This window comes from Camellia sinensis, chromosome 5 (assembly GCF_055761805.1).
Source record: "Camellia sinensis isolate YWXY chromosome 5, ASM5576180v1, whole genome shotgun sequence".
Classification (NCBI taxonomy): domain Eukaryota; kingdom Viridiplantae; phylum Streptophyta; class Magnoliopsida; order Ericales; family Theaceae; genus Camellia; species Camellia sinensis.
The window spans coordinates 172285411-172305209 of record NC_138965.1 but is presented as its reverse complement, the minus strand read 5'-3'; the positions used below and the strand labels follow the sequence as shown (position 1 = coordinate 172305209).

The window sequence follows — 19799 nt, the reverse complement described above, 5'->3', positions numbered from 1 at the left end:
AAACCGTTAGGACTCTTATACCAAATTTTCATAAATTAGCTTTATTTTATTTTTATTAAATGAAATAATATTTAAGGCCTTGTTTGGTTTATGAAAATTTAAAAAAATCCTAATACATTGATTTATGATTATGATTCAATTTTAAACAACGAATAACAATCTCAATCTTAATCAAACAATCAATAACAAATCGGCACAACGATTTAACGTGAAAAAAATCACAATTAGACTCCTCCAATTGTGATAAAAAATCACAGGTCAAAATCACAAAACAATATGTTAATCATATAATTTGATTTTGATAATGTTTAAAATATTATGAGATAAATTGTAATTTTTTAATATATATATTTTGTATTCTTTGACATAAAATATTATCTATTAAAATATATATTGTATAATGTATTTATTATAAATATTATTTAAAGATATTTTACTATGTATATAAATATTTTAATAAATAAATCACATTAAATCACTGTGCCTTTTACTAGAAATTCAATTCTTACTATTTATTGAAAGCAACATTTTTTTTTTCAATAATTTCAAATGGTTGGCTGGCATGTCTTCCGTGTGAATCCAACTGCAATCTAAAGTGTCTCCCAACACTACGTCAAAATTGGACTTAAAACCGCTGTTAAAGCCTTTAACGGCGGTATTAACGTCGGTTTCGTTACCGCCGTTTATGTGTGTGTCAGAAAAAGTGAAACCGTCGTAAAAAGGCAAATTACCGTCGTTAAAAGTCGACCAAAAACGGCGGTAATATAGGACCAAAAACGGCGGTTTTTTACCGCCGTAAATAGGTTCAAATTTTTTAAAAAATAATTCTTTCTTCTTGCACTCCCCAAGTTTTGAACCCAAAACCTCTTAGTCACCAACACCAACCACTCTGCCACAGCCACTCTTCATGAAATATATTCCCTAAATAAATATTTAAACATTACTTTTACTTTATTGTAGATGGTTTCGCCGGGGCTCGCCGGAGTTTCGCCGGAGCTCCGCCGGCAAAGACTGCCATCATTAACGGCGGTAATGATTGGGCAATAGCGGCGGTTTTGTTACCGCCGTTAAAAGTGGGCATTAACGGCGGTAACGAAACCGCCGTTAAAAGTAGGTTTCATTACCGTCGTTAAAGACACTTTTAGTGGCGATTTTTTTAACGGCGGTAACGAAAACCGCCGTTAATAACGGCGGTTTTCGTTACCGCCGTTAATAGTACCTTTAACGGCGATTTTCGTTACCGCCGTTAAAAAAACTGCCGTTAATGCCCTGTTTTGGCGTAGTGCAAGTCAGAGGAGGAGCATGCCTTCCCAACAGATATATTTTTGTTTTGGTATAAATAAAAGTGTTTTAGTTAAAGAAAAATATAAAGTGAAGAAGAGAAAAATTTGTAATATTGAATTATTCTTAAATAATGTATGGTGCTTCATTCAGGGTCGGCCCTGGGGTGAGACGACTAAGGTGATTATTTCGGGCCTCCAATTTTGAATAAAATTTAGGCCCCCAGCTAGAGGAGTATATCATGTCATGTTATTTCATAATTACTTCAATATTAGCTCAATTCATTTATTTTTATGTTGTCATATGGTGTTATTTTGATTCATATCCAATTGATATTTAATGTGAAAACTTTCACTTTTAGTCAAAAATAACTTAGCAAGTGTATGGAGAGATTAAAAATTTCTCATAAGTTGAATTTTATAAAATTTATTTCTACTAAATGAAATTATTCATAGAATGTTTGATTTTAATTCAATTGCATTTTTCTAATTAAAAAAATTGTACCTTATTACTATATATTTTTTACTAGATTGACTCTAAAATAGGTAACAAAAAATTCATATCATAAATGAAAAAAAGATATTAACCTTAATTATTATTTTACATAATTTTTTATTCAGTTAGATAGAGTTAAATTAAAGATTAAAAAAGTATCACGGCATCCCTTAGTGAACATTAAAATATATAACTAATAATTCATATTATTGAGTCATGTTACACTTGGATTCATGTTGAAAAATAATCAACTCTAACTTGCTAATTTTATACATTGCTTGAGTTGTGTCGAAAATTCCCATCTTTAACCCCCAATTAATTTTAGTCATTATAGTATTGGTAAGCTAAAAAATAAAGATTTGATCCAACTAATTGAAATTTAGCTATTATATAAACATATATATATATATATATATGTTATCTAAATTTTGTTAAATTGTAATGCAATAAAAATAAATTTTTATCCTTTTTGTTTTGTCCTAACAAATTTTTTTTTTTTTTTTTTTTTTTGGATAATGATATATGAAGGGCCCAATTTAAAAAAGTCACCTTAGGCCCTTAATAACTCAGGGCCGGCTCTGGCTTCATTGAGTTATATATTCTGTAAGAAAATTTGTTGAAAGTTTAAGCAAAATTGTAAAAGGGTTTTATATCCCTTACTCTTATTATTCTTGAAAGAGAATTTTTTTGAGTGATTTTTTAAGAAAAAATTACTTGGATTAGATGTGACTGTTGGAACAATCTTCTGTGTAAATAAAATAACTAGAAATAAATTCAAACAAAATAAATAAATAACATACCGGATTTATTTTGTCGAACCAAATAAAATTACAAGACCAAGTCGAGTGTGTGACACTCTGTCCTTAAGACAGATTCGCCCCGCTACGGTGCTTACGGTTGAATGACGTCTATCTCCCAGGATATAATGATCTTCACAAATTTATAGAAGCACTTCAAATAAATTTGTTCGGCGAACCAAACCTTGTGTTCTAAACTCTCTTTTACTTTTTCCTAAACTAGAATGAAGATCAAAATGTAAGATAAAATCTGGACAAACAAAAAGGAACAAATTATCACTAATTTTCGGATCCTAGAACTGCTGGAAAAATTTGTATTTATAGGCAACCAAAAATTGGTCCGAACAGGTACCACTTTATAAGTGAAAAGGTGCACACCAAACATTAATCAATGCACTCAACAATTGAATGGTGGTTTGACCGTTAGTGCAACTGCTCCAAATTTATTACATAAACTATATGAATATATATATATATATATATATTAAACCATTTAAATATATATATATTAAACAAATTGAATAGTTTAATAAATAAATGAAAAGGTACAAATTTTTAGAAAACCACTTAGGAATCTAAGAATTAAATTAAATTCTAAAATTACACATTTTAAGAAACCACTTAGGAACTCAAAATTTGAATTTAGAATTAAATTAAATTCTCACAATAATTTTTATTGAAAAAATTCAAAAGAATTTTATCTAAAAAATTAATGTTAATCCCGAAAATGACGTCATCTTCCCATTCACTCATAAATGGTTTTGACGTTCCGTCTTCACCACTTCACCTCTTCGGACCCTCCCCAAAAGACGTTTGGGGTCCACCCAAATTGGGTTAAAAAATATGCCTATATAAAACCATTTTTTCCAACAATCCCCCACATGAATGGAAGTTGACGGAGAGAAAAATGCAACAACATGATCTAATCAGAGAGTACAGAAATTGAAAATATTCTGCAAAGGATAGGTAGCTTTTGGCTTTGAACCTTCCCTTGTGAGACACTATCGGATTTACTAGCTAACCAGTGAACATGATGTCTTGAACTGTTCAGCCGTTTGTGTAAACCAAGACAATAGAACTCACACAGTATATCTCCAGACACAGTTTAGTTCTCACTATTGTGTTCATTTTGGCCCTGAACAACCTGGTCTTCATAAGTGCTTTAGAGAATTGTAGCCCTTCACAAAGCTCATAGAACCGGCCCAGTTCACACTCATATAGGTGATTCTTATGAAAAATATCCTGCCATACTCCACTAGGTTTACCTAGATATAAGAATCATTAAAAGTATTACTTAACCTAAATCGCTGCAGACATCACTTATTTCATCATAGAAATGGGTAGGAGGTGGACTCCACAGTGATCCTTCTGAGTCAATCACAACTCGGTTGTCCCTTTGAACCTAGATCTTGGGATCTCCAGTCAACTAGGTTGGGTTGCCGTTGTGGTAACTCTTATTTAATAGGCTTTAGTCCCATTCCCCTCGATGAATTCTCAACTAACTCTCTTGCTAACCCTTTGGTTAGTGGATCCGCTATGTAGTCTTTAGACTTAACATATTCTATGGAAATAATTCCATTAGAGAGTAGTTGTCTTACGGTGTTATGTCGACGACGAATGTGTCGTGACTTACCGTTATACATATGACTCTGTGCTCTACCAATTGCTGATTGACTATCACAATGTATGCATATAGCAGGCACCGGTTTTGGCCATATTGGAATATCTTCAAGGAAGTGGCGAAGCCATTCTGCCTCTTCCCCTGCTTTGTCTAAAGCTATGAATTCAGATTCCATAGTAGACCTAGCAATACAAGTCTGTTTGGAAGATTTTCAAGATACAGCCGCTCCACCAAGAGTAAAGACATACCCACTGGTGGACTTCGAGTCTCTAGTATCCAATATCCAATTTGCATCACAGTATCCTTCAAGTACTGCTGGATATCTAGTATAGTTAAGCCCAATATTACGAGTAAATCGGAGATATCTTAGAACCCTTATCATTGCTTTCCAGTGTTCTACTCCCGGATTACTCGTATATCTACTTAATTTACTTACTACATAAGCTATATCTGGGCGAGTGCAGTTCATCAAGTACATTAAGCTTCCAATAATTTGGGCATACTCTAATTGAGAAATATTTTCCTGTACATTCTTAGAAAGATACAAATTAACATCTACAGGAGTTCTAGCAAGATGATCATCATCTTTGCTGAATTTGTCTAGTATTTTCTCAATGTAATGAGATTGTGACAAAGCATATCCTTCTGATGTTTTGGTAATTTTCATACCAAGTATTACATCAGCAATGCCCATGTCCTTCATGTCAAAATGTTTATTCAACATTTTCTTAGTAGTTTTAATCATGTCATTATTACTACCAATGATGAGCATATCATCTACATAAAGACATACAATGACATAACCTTTATCTGTGTTTTTAATATAAACACATTTGTCACACTCATTAATTTTAAATCCATTTGACATCATTGCCTTGTCAAATTTCTCATGCCATTGCTTTGGCGCTTGTTTTAAACCATATAATGATTTAACCAATTTACACACTTTCTTTTCTTTCCCTGGAACAGAAAACCCTTCTGGTTGTTCCATGTAAATTTCTTCATTTAACTCACCATTTAAGAAAGCGGTCTTAACATCCATTTGATGAATTTCTAGATTGTATAGAGATGCAATGGCAATTAGCATTCTAATGGATGTTATTCTAGTAACCGGTGAGTACGTGTCAAAGTAACCAAGACCTTCTTTTTGTCTAAATCCTTTGACTACAAGTCTTGCCTTGTATTTGTCAATTGATCCATCCGCTTTCATTTTCCTTTTGAAAATCCACTTATATCCAAGAGGTTTACAACCTGGTGGTAAGTCCACTAGTTCCCAAGTGTGATTTTGCAAGATGGATTCAACTTCACTGTTGACAGCTTCTTTCCATAAAGGAGCTTCAGGACTGGACATAGCCTCATTAAAAGTTAAAGGCTCATTTTCTACCATATATGTTAGAAAATCTGGACCAAAAATTTTTGAGATTCTAGCACGTTTACTACGCCTAGGTTCCTCTTCTTCATTTTGATCTAACTCTTGTTCTTGATCATGTTCTTGAACATTACTAGTAATAGTATCAAAAGATCTTTTCTTATTACTAGTCTCTTGTCCAATCTTATTCGGAAATACATGTTCAAAGAAAGATGCATTCCGAGATTCAATAATAGTATTTACATGCATTTCGGAATGTTCTGATTTATAAATCAAAAACCGATATGCACTACTATTCTTGGCATAACCAATGAAAGTGCAATCAATGGTCTTAGGACCTATCTTAGTCTTTTTAGGACTAGGAATAGCCACTTTAGCCAAACACCCCCACACTTTTAAGTATTTGTAGGATGGTACTCTTCCATGCCACAATTCATAAGGTGTTTGATTCACTTTCTTTCGGGGTACTTTATTAAGTATATAATTAGCAGAAAGTATTGCTTCCCCCCACAAGTTCTGAGGTAATCCAGAACTGATTAACATGGCATTCATCATTTCTTTTAACGTCCTATTTTTCCTTTCAGCAATTCCATTTTGCTGAGGTGAGTAAGGAGCGGTGGTTTGATGAATTATTCCATGTTCTTTACAAAATTCACCAAAAGGTGATTCATATTCACCACCTCTATCACTTCTAAATTTCTTGATTTTCTTACCAAGTTGATTTTCAACTTCATTCTTATATTGAATGAAAGTTTCTAAAGCTTCATCCTTGGTTCGAATTAAATAAACATAACTATATCTAGTATAGTCATCTATAAAAGTGATAAAATACTTTTTCCCACCTCTAGTTTGAATTGATTTAAAATCACAAATGTCACTATGAATTAATTCAAGTGGTTCTGTACTTCTTTCAATTGAATGAAAAGGAGTTTTAGATAATTTTGCCTCAACGCAAATTTCACATTTATGATTTGAATCAATGTTAAATTTAGGTAAACATTTCATATTAATTAATCTACGCAAAGATCCATAATTAACATGTCCTAGTCTACCATGCCATAAATTTGAAGACTCAAGCAAGTAAGAAGAAGATGTATTATTAATAACTGAGGGTACAACGGTCATTACATTTAACTTGAAAAGGCCATCAGACATGTAACCTTTTCCTACATACATCCCATTCTTAGTAAGTACAAATTTATCACTTTCAAATACTAGCCTAAACCCATTCTTACTCAACAAAGATCCGGAAACAAGATTCTTGCGAATGTCCGGTACATGCAGCACATTGTTGAGAGTGAGTTCCTTTCCAGATGTCATCTTGAGTACAATCTTTCATTGTCCTTCAACTTTGGAAGTTGAGGAGTTGCCCATAAAGAGTTGTTCACCATTATTCACTGTAGAATAAGATATGAACATCTTTTTGTCGGCACAGATATGGCGAGTAGCACCAGTGTCCACCCACCATTCTTTAGGATTTCCGACAAGATTTACCTCGGAAACAACTGCAGAAAGATTGATGTCATCGACACCATTGGAAATATTGTCCACTTCAGTCATGTGGGCTTGAGCAGGCTTCTTGCTTGTTCTTCTTTTGTTTTTGCCTTTGCTACGGCAATCTTTGGCCCGATGTCCCTCTTTATCACAGATGTAACATTTGCCATTAAACTTGTACTTTTTATTTTCCCCTCCTTTAGAGCCTTGTGATGAACTTTCTCTAGAAGACTTTCGTTTCTTGGTTTTTGAAGCATGTTCCACCACATTTGCCTTAGACTCCATAGGAAGCTTACCAGCCAGCTTTTCAGAATTGCGGTTATCCTCCTCAATCCTCAAACGCACAATTAACTCGTCCATAGAAATTTCTTTCCGCTTATGTTTGAGATAGTTCTTGAATTCCTTCCAGCCTTTTGGTAATTTTTCAATTAAGGCTGCAACTTGAAAGGATTCACTGAGAGACATACCTTCTGCGTGAATGTCATGCAGGATGAGTTGGAAATCTTGAGCTTGGCTGATCACAGTTTTTGAATCAACCATTACAAAATCCAAGAATCTGCCAACCACAAATTTCTTTGAGCCGGCATCTTCCGTTTTGTACTTTTTCTCCAACAATTCCCAAAGTTCCTTTGCTGTCTTGATTGGACTGTAGACGTTGTATAATGTGTTGTCAAGTCCGTTCAAGACATAATTCCGACAAAGGAAATCGGCATGTTTCCAAGCATCAACCGCAGCAACCACTTGCCGGTCGGTTTCATCCTCTTTCAAGATAGGAGCATCTTCATGGAGAAAACGAGCCAGGTTCAGAGTTGTAAGATAAAACAACATTTTCTGTTGCCATCTTTTAAAGTCAGTTCCTAAGAACTTCTCTGGCTTTTCACCGTGATTTACCGGTACTGTTACAACAGGAGAGGGGGTTGGCGTCATTGCAGCCACCACAGTAGTACTTGTTTGGGCATTCGTTTCAGTAGCCATAAATTCTAATATATAAAAAATTATAAATAGAATTTACACTACACAGAAAATTAAACCAAATTCACAGAATTAAATTCTGTAAAAATAAAAGAAACAAGAATGCAACTTTTATTTTCCAATTAATTTGAAAATAAAATAAAATTTTATTTAAACAAATTAATTCCACACAGAAAATTAAATTCTGTAAAATAAAAGAAATAAAAAACTATAACTTTTATTTTCAATTAATTTGGAAATAAAATAAAATTTTATTTAACCAAAATAATGCTACACAGAAAATTAAATTCTGTAAAATAAAAGAAATAAGAATATAATTTTTTTTTCCAATTAATTTGGAAATAAAATAAAATTTTATTTAACCAAATTAATTCCACACAGAAAATTAAATTTCTGTAACAATTCAATAATTAAAATACTGAAACAGAATTTTAATTAAAGAAAACTCAGAAAATAATTTCTAAAAACCAAAATTAATTTTCTGACAAAATTCCACAAAAATATATTCTGAATTGTTAATGACACCAGTATCGTACTACTAGTTGTTGTCAAAGAAAAGAGACAGTATATTACTACTATCTGTCAAATAGCATATAATCACTATTTGTTTTTCCAACCAGAATATTATTTTGTAAATTTACAGAAAATAATTTTTCTTCCGAAATTATTTACGAAGAATGGAAAAGGGAAACAAACGAAAAATTCTGTAAACAGAATAATTCGAATCTGTCTTAAGATTGTTGGAACAATCTTCTGTGTAAATAAAATAACTATAAATAAATTCAAACAAAATAAATAAATAACATACCGGATTTATTTTGTCGAACCAAATAAAATTACAAGACCAAGTCGAGTGTGTGACACTCTGTCCTTAAGACAGATTCGCCCCGCTACGGTGCTTACGGTTGAATGACGTCTATCTCCCAGGATATAATGATCTTCACAAATTTATAGAAGCACTTCAAATAAATTTGTTCGGCGAACCAAACCTTGTGTTCTAAACTCTCTTTTACTTTTTCCTAAACTAGAATGAAGATCAAAATGTAAGATAAAATCTGGACAAACAAAAAGGAACAAATTATCACTAATTTTCGGATCCTAGAACTGCTGGAAAAATTTGTATTTATAGGCAACCAAAAATTGGTCCGAACAGGTACCACTTTATAAGTGAAAAGGTGCACACCAAACATTAATCAATGCACTCAACAATTGAATGGTGGTTTGACCGTTAGTGCAACTGCTCCAAATTTATTACATAAACTATATGAATATATATATATATATATATATTAAACCATTTGAATATATATATATTAAACAAATTGAATAGTTTAATAAATAAATGAAAAGGTACAAATTTTTAGAAAACCACTTAGGAATCTAAGAATTAAATTAAATTCTAAAATTACACATTTTAAGAAACCACTTAGGAACTCAAAATTTGAATTTAGAATTAAATTAAATTCTCACAATAATTTTTATTGAAAAAATTCAAAAGAATTTTATCTAAAAAATTAATGTTAATCCCGAAAACGACGTCATCTTCCCATTCACTTATAAATGGTTTTGACGTTCCGTCTTCACCACTTCACCTCTTCGGACCCTCCCCAAAAGACGTTTGGGTCCACCCAAATTGGGTTAAAAAATATGCCTATATAAAACCATTTTTTCCAACAGTGACTAAGCACCAGATTTTAAATCAATCGGAGTGATCGGGTTTGGTCACTTGTTGTAAAGGTTTACTAGCACCCGTGAAACTAGTAGTGTACTACTATTTGAAAAATAGTGAAGAAATTCCCGAGAAGGATACTTGGAGAGTGGACATAGGCCCGACGTGTCGAACCACTATAAATCATTGTGTTTGATTTTCTTTCCCTATCTCTTTCACTTTTATATTGATTATTATTGCTCTATTTTTTATTTATTAAAATTCAAATATTTTGATTATTATATTTAATATTATGAAATTATTTTTAATAACCCAATTCACTCCTCTTAGGTTGCCTACCTAGGATAACACAATATACTAAGGAGACAGAAAGGAATTACACACAAGAACCCTATCGAATCCATGCCCAAATTGAACCAAACTCGATGTGCCTTTTATACTACCGTCTTCACCTCGGAATTACTTTGTCCAACATTGAATCCATAATGCTAATATCGAATCCACGATAATGAGCCACTTCGAAATTTACTAATTCCAGGCCTAAATTTCTTAGAATCCACCGATAAACACTATTCTTTTTTGTGAATCAAATAACAAAAACAACCTTTTATGTTTGTCAGTTTATAATTCGTTAATCAATCGATCACCTTCTATACATCAAGGAAACTCATGTATAAACATACTTCAATATATAACACTTTGTATTTTACGCCTTTCTAGAAATTTAGATGAGTTAAACCCTAAAAATCACACATAACATAGTTTATACTAAATAGAGTAGCGCAGGCTGTTTGCGTAGTGTGACTAAAGGCAATGCTTACGTATAAGCCAGATTGCATAACATCTACCGCTCGAGCAGTAAAACTTGTCTCCCAGAAGTTCGGAACGCGGGCAGAGATACTGGATGAATCACTTCACCGCTCGAATGCACAAAAAAACACCCGAGCAGTTAATCAACTTTGATTTATTTCTTGGCTTCGGTCTCCATACTTGGTCAACGAAGTAGCAAATAAGGAATGCTTAAGTCAAGATATGAAATATTAGTACAAACTCCTCTGTACGGGCACACCTTGAGTTAGATTCATATCTAAACTATCATAATTCACAGATACAATAGATCAAATAAAAGTACAACCAAAAGGAGTTTTGTTCAACGGCATTGCCAATCAAAAAGACCTAACAGTTTAGTTTGGAAAATAATTTTTAAGAGCTCAAAACTTAAAAGTTGTTTATCTCAAAACTACTTTCAATCACTTTTTTTTTAAATTATTTTTTATTATCTCATTTCTTCTTCTATTTTTTTAGTTTTTTTTTTACTAAAATAGCCAATAAGGACAAAATATAGTAAAATAGCCAATAAGATAAAATATCGCATTCAACCCATAATCATTTCATTTTTCTCGCACAACGATCATATCAACTACAACAACAAAAAAACAAAAAACAATTATGTTCCCAAACGCAAATATTTTAGGTAGGTTAAAAGAGCCAAATAGCCAACTTCCCAAACAAGGCCAAAAGCTATAACTACAAAACTTCAACTACAAAATTATTTCAAAATACATAACCAAACAAATTTTTAAAATTTGAAAACTCTTTTAAAAAACCTAGCTGATGTGGCATGTGGCTTGTTTTATCACAAGGAAGGGTTCTAAAAAGGCTATACTTTTTTTCACTGTAATACCCAACAAAACCCAACTGATGTGGTATGTGACATATTCCACCACAAAGAAGGATTTTGAAAAGATTATCGTATATTTTTTCCCTCTGTGACATTTACTTTTTTTCACTATAATACCCAATAAAAATCCAACAAAAAGTTCAGAAAATGTTGATGGGGCATGTTCCACCACAAAAAAGGATTCTAAAAAAGTTATAGCATATATAATCTTTCATTATGATACCCATTTCTTCCTATTGTAACATCTATCAAAATATTAAATTTATCATCATACATTTAATAAGACCAAACCAAACATATGAAATATTTTGAAAGGGTCAGGCTTGTCTCCCGTCTCAAATCGGATTGGAGTGTGATATTGAGCCGTTGAAGCCCACAACGGGACCTATTTCAATAATACGAACCATCTAGTGTGTAAAATTCGTCGAGTACTTTATATTTATAAAAAATTATGTTGATCAAATATCGATAGTTACTTAATCAGATTAGAACTATCAACGAGACATATAATTTTTAAAATAAATTATTGACAAAAAATTGATTCGATCAAATAACTGTTGATATCCAATCAATATTATCTTTTATAAAAATAAAATATTCAAAAAACTTTATACATTAAATAATTAAAATAATTAAAATAAGACCCATAATAAAACTTTTTTTTTGGGTAAGTCCATAATAAAACTTACCAACCTAACAAAACCGCATAATTCATGAAGTCTACTCGAAACAAGCGTGGCCTATCTTCAAACTATTTCGATCACAATTTTAACTTTTAATATTCATGCATCAATCATCTTACTTTTTTATAAAACTCCAAAATCAAAGCCTGCATTTAGTTGTGTTTTGTATGTATGATTTAAGAATATGAATTGTATTTTGGGTTTGTGTGTTGTGAAATTATGATTTGAGTATAAAAAATTTATTTAGTAAAAAATTTTGAAAATAATTTTGAAAAGAGTTTCGATTTGAGTGAGAAATTATTGATGTGACATTTGATATATGATATAGAAATTTACAACTCATAACTAAACATATAACTCAAAATTATTTTAAAACACATAAAAAATTTTAAAAAATTCAGAAAATATTTTTTTCGATTATATAAATCAATTGCAAAAAAAAAATTACTGTTCCAGACAGTCGGCCGGTCAACCGGCCAGACGTCCCGCCAAGCAAGATTTTTCCTAACAAAAAGAAAAACGCGTCTATCATTATATAAATCAATACAAGTGTTCTGTGCAGAGTTTTCAAAACATCATTTAAAAATCACAACTAAATATCATGCTTGAATTAAGGTGTGAAATTATGATTCGAAATCAAAACCAAGCACGCCCAAAAGTAGGAGGGAATCGTGCTTTGTTGGTTCTTTTAATCCGTAAATCAAAGCCGTTGATGCATTTCTTAAGGCATAAGGACCCTGCAACCACCGTCGGATCTTTCATTACTTTTTGCCTGCAATCATTTCAAACAAAGACTTCCCCATTGAAATTGACGTGATGACTTACTTTATCGGGATATAACTCAACTTTATTTGGCAGTATTTGATTTGTAAATGTAGGTTTAAATTTTAAAAAGGAAAAATAAAAAAAAATAAGTAAAAATATAATTATTTTTTTAATTTTTATTTAAATTCATAAAACAAACCTAACCTAAAAATAAATTTAGAAAGTCAAGTTGAAGGTTAACAAATTAAGGGGTTGTTTGGGGGTGTCCTAAATAAGTACACTTTTTATTTTTTTAAACTAAAAAATTGAGGAAGAAAATATGGATATTTGGGTTAACTTTTTAACTTTTTATGAAAAAATGTGTAATAAAAAATTGTAAAAATCGATTTGTAGGGAAAAATTAGGATTGAGAGTTGTGCAGCCGTAATTGTTGACTTTTGGTGAATGGTGTTAACTTTTTAACTTTTTAAGGCTTGGTTTGGGAAGTGGGTTGGCTTTTTGGCTTTTTGGCTTTTTTGGCTATTTTAGCCTGGGCTAAAAAGCTTGGTTTGGAAAGGGCTTTTTGGCTTTTTGGCTTTTTTGACTTTTTTTGTGAGAAAAGAGTGTAATGATTATGGGTTGGATGTGATGTTTTGTTTTTTGTGGCTAAAATAGCCTATTTTGTCTTTTGTGGCTAAAATAGCCAAAAAAGCCTCCAACCCAACTTGCCAAACGGAGACTTAAGTAACTTTTTGACTTTTTTTATAATATGTCAAACTTGGCCTAAACATGAGAAAGTTAAAAGATATTTTATTATGGATCCTGATAAAGAAATTTAAAAATATTACATATCTTTTAAGGTATTCGGTTCATAAATTTAAATTATAATTTTTTAAGGCGAGAGATTCAGGCACTGAATCAGTTTATTCAAAAGGACAAGTTTAATTAAAATGATAAAATAGTCTTCTTATATATTTGTTTTTATCTGTTTAAATTATTTGTTAAAAAAATAATTTATATTATTTTCCTAAGAAATATACATATACATAGAGTATAAATGACTCGATTCGGTCAAGATTAAACGAGAATTTAACATTAAATCAATTTTTTTAATTTTATTAATTGATAAATCGCAACAGATGACATGATACAATTATGTTTTATCGATTTTGTATAGAGAAAGATTTCTCATAAGATTTTAAAAAGTTCTATAAAAATTTATAAAATCTCATTGAAAGTAAATGAAGAAAAATGATAAAAGCTGTTCTATAAATACTTCAATTTTAAATATTTTTTAACAAAACTTAAATTATTAATCACTTATATTCTAATGCTTAAAGAATTAAAATAAAAAAGTATTTACATAGAATACCTTGGTCAATTTAGCTTGTATCAGTCAAACTGAAATAGACCATAAATTATATAAAACAGAACGAATCTTGAAATTTTGGTTAGACTTGAATTGTCAATTTAGGGGTTGTTTGGAGTATCTTAAATAAGTGTACTTTTTATCTTTTTAGATTAAAAATTTGAGGTTGAAAATATGAATATTTGGATTAATTTTTTGACTTTTTATGAAAAAATATGTATTAAAAAATTGTATAAATTAATGTGTAGGGAAAAATTAGTATTGGGAGTTGTGCAGCTGTAATTGTTGACTTTTGGTGAATAGTGATAACTTTTTAATTTTTTAAGTAACTTTTTGATTTTTTTATTTTTTTGAGACTTCCCAAACTTGACCTTAATTACATCAATTTTATTTACCTTGCTATATATAGGTTAGAAGTGGCGAAGTCAATCCAAACCGCTAAAGTTGTCCAATACACCATTTAGGCCTCCTTTGGTAACCCTATTTTTTAGTCAAAAAATCAAAAGTTATTAAATTAATAAAAAAGTCAACAACTCATACAAAAAAGTCAAAAATTCTCTTTTCTCTCTAGTTTTTGCACATCTTTTTTGTAAAAAACTAAAAAGTCATCCCAAACATACTAATTTTTTTAGCTCATATTTTAGCCAAATAGATAAAAAATTACTAAATTAGTCTGTTCCCAAACGAGGCCTTAATATTACTTTTAACCGAAGTTTAAACGCGTTATTGGCAAACAATGAGTCAAAGAGGAAATTATTGGCAAATCAAAGATTAGAACTTTTCACTTAGGCCCCGTTTGTTTTGGGAGATAGAATTGAGGGGATTGATAGTGAGGGAATTAGTAGTGAGGGGATTGATAGTGAGGGGATTGCTAAATTATTTTTATATAAAATAATAAAACAAATAAAAAAATATAAAAAAACAAACATTATATTTAAAAAAAATTCCCAATATACAAAAAATAAAAAAAAATTATAATCTCCTTACTATTTTTCTAATACCATCTCTACCTCCTCTTTACCAATCCCCCTTCATCCTCCTTACTAATACCAAGGGATTACTAATCCCCTCCCTATCTCTCAAAACAAACACTACATTCTCAATCACCTCCTCACTATCAAACCCAATCCCCTCCCCATAACCCCAAACAAACGAGGCCTTAGTACATTAGGGAAATGAGTGGGAGTACTAATTAGTGCCACTATTAACGATGTGGCAGTGGGTCCCACCCATTGCCACAATGTTGTTGTGTCTGTTTGTTTTCTTTTTAAAAAGAAATAAATGCCACATCATTAATGATTATTTTAGAACATCACTTTTAGTAATCTCTAACATTGCCCAGTACATTATGCCACAAGGTAGACCTTACACCACATAATTTTTTCCAGTCAAAAGTCAAACAAATGGTGACGCTTGCCTATCCCGAAAAAATATTTAAAAAATTATCAAAATTTAAAATATGCAGACGAGATCCATTTGGGTATTAGTTCACACCACACCAAAGTTTGAATCTATAGTCATACACTTTACTTTTTGAATGCATCTAGCTTATTTTTTTCCTGGGTACAAAGCATTTTTGACCAAAAAAAATTAAAATAATAAAAAAAGTAGTAATTAGAGATATGTCAGAATGAAGAAAGAGTTGCATCGCACATAACTTGCATAGCGTTTCCCACTCCTGGCTGTGGATTCAGGGAAGAAAAGACTTCCCCTGCATTGGTACTGAACAGATTGACCCAATTCGCCATGCTTAATTACTCTTGTGCTTTGTGGAGGAACAAACTTGTATCTACATAGAGAACTAACAATGTTGTAGTTGTCACAAACAGGCAATGCTAGCATTGTCTGCAAATGGCCTTGTGCAGAGCTAGCTTTCACTCTAAAGTATGGTTGGCGAGGCCCATGGATTCGGCAACTTCTCTAGAGGAAAAAGAATTAGCTTGTTCCTACTTATTGCACAGAACATACATCAGGAGACTGTAAATAGTAGATATTCATAAATCCAAGTTTCAGTAAAAAAATTAAAAAAAAAAAGCTGCCTCTCCTCTGAATTAGAGGATTTGAAAACAGGCTTAATCAACAGCTAGAACGACAACAATCACAACAACAAAATGCTTAGGCACTCATTGGTTAACTTGGATATGAAAATGGTCCACATTCATCGTTGTTTAAAATACGAACACCATAGAGGAAACTTGATACTTAAGTTTAAACCGACATTCCGAACATATATTCAAAAGAGAGCACCATAGATTTGCCTCTTAGAAGTTTTCATTACCACCGTCTTTCAAGACTGACTGTCCCTCTGCATCTGAGAACCCAATATAAGGCCTGTGGTGCATGTGGCATGCACATTTCTCTTTGTTATACATCCTATACATCTACTGTTATTTTTTGTTTAACAAAATGGCCATCGTGCTAATGATCAATAAAGTGTCCTCCATGGTAGTTTTTAATAGATAGACCCATCATTAATGCTAACAAATATAGTATTCAACTACTGTTGGAAAAAAAAAAAAAAAAAAAAACTGAGACAAAATTTGCAGATAGTAACATATTCATACCTGCAGACGATGTAGCAGATACATCAAGAAAAGATGCACAAATACTTGTGGATAACTCAGCATGTTTATCATGCAATTCAAAGCACTATTAACGATTTTTAACAACTAGACTCTTTCATTGAGACAGGAAATCCCAAAAAATAAAAAATAAAATAATTTGTGATATATTATATATTCTCACCAAATAGAAAAGCAGCAGGATTCAAGCAATTGGATATCGCCACAAAAATTGTGTGGCCCCAACAGCCCCAGAATCTAGAAGTTTTGCTGCATTTTGCAACTGCACCAGACAAGTTTAACAGAATGAGAAAAGAAACGTAGGTGGCAAGATTGTAGCGAAAGAAAAGAGCAGTGCTGACCTGAATGCTCGCCCCAACCATACGGTGGTGATACAAGGGAAGGGGCCTGCAATTACTCTTTATGAGAAAAAAAAAAAAAAAAAAAAAAAGGGAGAAAAAAAATACTAGTTTCGCTTTTAAAAATTATTAAAAACAAATGATTAGGCCATATGCATGCAATCTTATTATGCTCTGAAATGGTTGTTCTTCTCATTTATTTAGGAACTAAAAAGAGAAAGGCACGGGTTTATGATTGGCAAAACATTCTAGAAATATGTAACGACTACAAAGCTTTTACAAGATATAACCAATTCCACCAAGGATTGGCTGTCCTTACAATTTATCAGAATACTATCAATCAGTTAAATCTAACTACCAAGTAAGAATCACAGACATGGAACAGACACAAATACAAAAAGGATGTCAGTGATCTCAGCACAACAAAGCACTTTCTGGTGGCATAGAATATCTTTTTTTTTTTTTTTTTGCCAGAATCTCCAAGTTATGTCTCTGTTAGATTCTCGGGTACCTCACTTCACTTATCATTTAGTTAAGTTTCGGTATAGGTTTATTATGTAAAATAAAATTTCAATATGAACAAAGACAAACTTAGAAACTAAAAAATAATACAAAATGTAAAACTCAAACAATGACAAGGTAAAATGCAATTAAAAAATGAAGGAATAGAACATATTTCAACATGCTTTAAGAATATGCAGAAAACATGAAGCACATTGACAAGTTCTGTTCGATCAGAGAAGAGAGAAACATACTCAAGTGTTTTCATGTCAGTGTCTTCTTCGCAAGATGATGATGCTCGACAAGAAACTCTACTCCTTTCTGCTTCTACCTGCTCAATTAAGCAATAAAATTATATGCATAAGACATTTTAGATGGTGTAAGATTCTATGCCCACCATCTTACAATGAATGGTATCTCTTGTTAGAGAAAATAGATGATTTTCCACAAGTAAATCAATCAATAGGAATAAAAACTAATGCGGAAAAATTAAATCAGCAGTGACATAAGAATTTTACGTGGTTCCCTCAATGTGAGGTATGTTCATGGGATCGAAATCTGATTCCACTATCAACCAAAAAGTTTCCAAACGATTACAAACTAGACACGAATGGTCTCACAAAATCACCCTTAGGTGAATTCCAAATAAATAAGAGGAAAGACCTCACCGAATAGACGAATCAAAGTCTTTGAAGCAAAACCAAATCAACTCAACAAATAATGATCAAACAAACTGCTACTCCACAAAACAAACCCCACCGAATTGATTACCCAGCACACACACACATAAACCAGCTGCACAGCACTTCGGAAGAGATGGAACAAAATTGATAGCAGCCACAACACTTTTTTAATACCCTAGCTACTATCAAACTGATTATTAAATACTATCAAACTGGTTAACTTTCGGGCTTTTTATTAAAACCCTAACTACTATCAAACTGATTATTAAATACCCATTAGGCCTCCAAACATTAGGTATAATATATTAAAAATATATTATAACTAACACCAAACCAAACCAAATATTTCAATAAACCAATTGGATCCCATACTCCACTAAGGAGGTATACCTAACAATTCTCCTCTACCGACTTAGGTGGAGACATCAACCATACCCACCAAAATTCGACACTTCAAATGTTTGTCCCTCGACAAAGTCTTAGTCAGCATATTTGAAATATTATTATCCGTGTGAACATTTTCGAGTTGCAACAATATCAAATCTAACACATCACGAATCCAATGGTATCTCACATCAATGTGTTTCGATTTCGAATGAAAAGTAGAATTTTTACTAAAATGAATAGCACTTTGACTATTACAATAAAGCACATACCTTTTGTCATGACCCAAACCCGCCCCTTTGGTTTAGTGTCGTAATTGGCCAATAATCCTTAGATTACCAAAGGCCTCTAAACAGAATAACTTATAATTAGGGACTGCAGAAGCAAATATAGAAACATACATAGTCCATTGAGCTGTAAAGACATATATGGGATAGAAATTTTAAACCTTTATACACATACATGTGACATCATTATGCAGTAGTCTTACTTCGCATTCATTACAGCTACAGTTAAAAGGAACTTAGCCCCAATATATAGATAAGTAAAACAACCAACAAAAACATCTTCACTAGGTTTATAGAACTAGACTTCTCAGAAAGAAGAAAAAAAAAAAAGGAACCTCCCTGGGAAGCATAATAGTTGGTTGACTCAGAACACTCCAGGCAGCAGCTTAGGCCTGGTCACGCGCTTACTCACCTACGTATGTAAAATAAATAGTGAGTGAGAGCCTAGTAAATAATAACAGAGTAAATGGTTTAAATGAATGATATTCATAATAGATTCAGAAATCAGAGTTCATATTAAAAACAGATGTCTATTCATATTCTTGTTCAAACTACATACGGAAATTAGAGTTCATGCTTAATCATGCATGGTACATCCATTAGTGTTATCATGCTTGTTAGTTCCATAAAGAACCTCTGGTACCGGGTACTTGTAATATACTTGGGCCACAGTATTATTACCCCTGGGTAAGGGCCATGAAACCACGATATTGTTACCCTTGGGCAAGGGCCTTGTACTTGTAGACCACGGTATTATTACCTCCAGGCAAGGACCTTGTGCTAAGGATACCACTCATATTTGTTAAAAATTGAACATTCATTCATTGATACAGATCATAGCATTTCAGA

General features: G+C 32.0%; 1 long non-coding RNA gene across 1 annotated transcript; it reads right to left on the bottom strand.

The window, feature by feature from the left end:
• Positions 1–15588: 15588 nt before the first annotated feature.
• LOC145790271 (uncharacterized) lies at positions 15589–17047 on the bottom strand. The gene is made up of 2 exons (XR_014328954.1): positions 16921–17047; positions 15589–16121 (listed from the first exon to the last, which is right to left on the bottom strand). It is a non-coding gene; the product is annotated as an uncharacterized LOC145790271 (long non-coding RNA).
• Between the last annotated feature and the right edge of the window lie 2752 nt (positions 17048–19799).